Here is a 3,487-nt window from a genome sequence, read left to right on the forward strand (position 1 = left end):
TCATGGAAAGGTCACAATAGTCTGCTTTACCTAACCGTCAACCAACCCTCATCAGCCCACTGGGATGTGATTGTTGTGATGAAGTAGACGTTAGTGATGAATTAGAAATTACACTTCGCTGACCAGAAAATAAGGACTTGATATAAAAAACAATTAATAAGGAGTTCTAGAAAGTGTGACATTCTAAATTGTTATAAAATATATCTATATCACCCTCATTCTGCCTCTGGCCTGGAATGCCCTCCCCTTCAGATAGAGAAGCAGCATGGATTAATGGAAAGAGCCTGAGTTTGGGAGTCAGGAGGTCATGGGTTCTAATCCCACTCTGCCGCTTGCCTGCTGCGTGAACTTGGGCAAGTCACTCAACTTCTCTGTGCCTCGGTTACCTCACATGTAAAATGGGGATTAATGCCATGAGCCCCATGTGACACATGGACAATGTCCAACCTGAGTCGCTTGCATCTTCCCCAGTGTTTAGTGCAGTGCCTGGCACATAGATGACGCTTAAGTACCATTAAAAAATGTATCTGTCTCCTTGGAGAAGGAGCACATTCCTGATCCAAACTGTTACCTAACCAAGAGGAGGATTTATGAACATTCCTTTTTAATGGTTTTTAATACAGTAAGCAGCCAAATGGAATCAGTTTTGCCTTGCATGCAAAGCTCTAAAGATGATAATGGAGACTTCTGTCCAAGAGGCTGGGAAAACCATAAATGACTAAAGAGAAAAACATTCTTTTTAAAAATCTCTTGCCTTCCTCTCTAAAAGAACAAAATCCACAGCTCTGAGATTCTTTTATCTGGAGGAAAGGATTTTATTGGTCAGTCATGGAGATTTATTAAAGTTAGAGCGCTTTGGGAAATAGTGCTTTAAGTGGTTAGCTGCTTCTCTACCATGTAATACCTTGCCAAAAAATGTTAACAGATGTGCAAGCCCTGTTGCAGGGTCCTTCTGAGGAATGCAGCCTCTCTGCCTGACATCCCATTTCCCAGGATGATGAGGGCCATGAGCCTGACTCTGGAGGTATTTTCTGAGGTAAACTAGGGCCAAACTGATCACCACCCTAATGAGGGCTGGAAACAAACCCCCCTGATAAGGCCTCTCCTGAAACTGCACCTCCTCCAGGATGGCTTCCCCCATTAAATTGCCATCTTGTACTTCCCAAGCGCTTAGTACAGTGCTCTGCACACAGTAAGCGCTCAATAAATACAACTGAATAAATGAAGTCCCACCCATCCAACATCCTCCTTAGAGCTTAATGGTATTTTGTTTTTAGGTATTTATACCCATCCTCAACAATTATATAGGCATCAATAAAAGGTCAGAGACATCTACCAGCCTATATATGCTATTTGTTTATCCATCTATTCATTCTCCTGTTTTCTTCTGCCTTATTCCTGTAACTACCATTTGCATCCTAGCTCTATCTACACTTCTGCTATTTGTACATAATCTCTACCTGCCTGCCTTTCCCCTTACATTGAAAGCTCCCCTGAGGGAAAGGAGGTCAACTTGTACTTATGTTCTACTCTTCTAAGGTTATAGTAAAATGTATTGCACACAGGCCCTCAAGAAATACCATGGGTTGAATGATTGTTGTCATTGTCTTATGGTGTCATCATGTCCGATTCATAGAATGCCATGGACACATCTCTCCCAGAACACCTCATCTCCAATCATTCTCGTAGTGTATCCACAGAGTTTTCCTGGTAAAAATGCAGAAGCAGTTTTCCATTGCCTCCTTCCACGCAGTAAACCTGAGTGTCTGCCCTCGACTCTCTCCCGTGCTGCTGCTGCCCAACATGGATGAGTTTTGACTTGTAGCAGATTGCCTTCCACTGGCTAGCCACTGCCCAACCTAAGAATGGAATGGATATGCCTCTGCTTGACTCTCCCTCCCGTAATCAAGACTGGTAGAGTACTGGAAACTCTCCAGGTGTGACCCTGAGAGGTGATCAAATGATTAATAGTCACAAAATCAGACATAGCTTCCCTGTCTCTTCAAAGCCAGATGCGCCCAAATAAATTTTATTTGTATGCTGAAATTTACTGTTTTCTGCATTGCTGGGGTTTGGGATTTTGGCCTGATGATTCCAAGATGAGCTTCAGAAAGATTCTGGGAACGATCCACTCAGATATTTTCAATTCCTATTTTCTGCCAAAGGATATTTTGACCACCACATCTAAAATGTGTTTGAGGACTCCCTGGCTCATGAGCTCACTGCCTTATCTGGGATCTTCATGATGCATTCAGCCAGTACTTGCTCCACAAATGTTCGAAAGGGAGAACCACAATTTTTATCTTCAGAAGCTTTCCAGGGAAGACCTCACCCATGACTGTGACTCTGTGCAAATGGGCACATGACTGTTGGGGACTAGAGAGTATGAGTGACTTTGGGCAAGCCACTAGTGCTAGAATCAGTTCCTCTGCACAGGTTCTCAGTTCTAAAGTCACAGAATTAACGCTCAACACTATTTCAAACTCGCTGGTGTCCCTGGGAATTTGGTGTTGTTAGAAAGTGAAGCTTAAAGGCAGTTCATTGCTTGGGTTTGTCTTAAAAATAAACTGGTGTTTTAGTGAATAAGGGGTACCTCTAGTTGGGATGTTTGTAAAGGAAGAGGTCTCTGATAAGGACAAGGGTTGGACAGAGATCGAGACTGTCTCAAGGACAGGTGGGAAAGCAGGGAGTGGAGGTGGGGGGTTAAGGTGGGAGGAGGTGAAAGACTCAAGGGGGAAATTGGCTCGGGAAAAGGATCTTGGGTATGAGGAGGAGAATTCTCGCTCTCCTTATCTCCACCAAAAAGAAACATTCCCAGAAGTCATTCATTCAATCAATCATATTTATTGAGTGCTTACTGTGTGCAGAGCACTGTACTAAGCGCTTGGGAAGTACCAGTTGGCAACACATAGAGACTGTTCCTACCCAAAAACAGGCTCACAGTCTAGAAGGGGGAGACAGACAACAAAACAAAACATGCGGTCAGGTGTCAAGTCATCAGAATAAATAGAAGTAAAGCTAGATGCACATCACTGACAAAATAAATAGAATAGTAAATACGTACAAGTAAAATAAATAGAGTAATAAATCTGTACAAACATACATACAGGTGCTGTGGGGAGGGGAAGGAGGTAGGCTGGGGGTCGACGGTGGGACAGGTGAGACCGAGGCACAGTGAGGAGGTTAGCGGGGCAGAGGAGCGGAGGGTGTGGGCTGGGCTGCAGAAGGAGAGAAGGGAGGTGAGGTAGAAGGGGGCGAGGTGATGGACAGCCTTGAAGCCGAGAGTGAGGAGTCAACCTTCCCAATTTCATCTGGTTCTCTGGAAGACGAAGGCATGAATCTTGAGCCTTGTCTTTTACTCCAATAATGTTAATAATTGTGGTAATACTAATAATAATAATTGTGGTATTTGTTAAGCACTTACTCTGTGACAAACACTAATCTAAGCTCTTGGTGATAATCAGGTCAGACACAATATGTGTCTCAC

The 3,487-nt window shown here is 43.6% G+C and overlaps 1 non-coding gene across 1 annotated transcript; it reads right to left on the bottom strand.

Annotated features, from left to right (window-relative positions):
- Positions 1-1,817: 1,817 nt before the first annotated feature.
- LOC119939761 lies at positions 1,818-1,955 on the bottom strand. Its single transcript, XR_005454724.1, has one exon. It is a non-coding gene; the product is annotated as a small nucleolar RNA SNORA7 (small nucleolar RNA).
- Between the last annotated feature and the right edge of the window lie 1,532 nt (positions 1,956-3,487).

Source organism: Tachyglossus aculeatus, chromosome 17 (genome assembly GCF_015852505.1).
Source record: "Tachyglossus aculeatus isolate mTacAcu1 chromosome 17, mTacAcu1.pri, whole genome shotgun sequence".
Taxonomy (NCBI): Eukaryota; Metazoa; Chordata; class Mammalia; order Monotremata; family Tachyglossidae; genus Tachyglossus; species Tachyglossus aculeatus.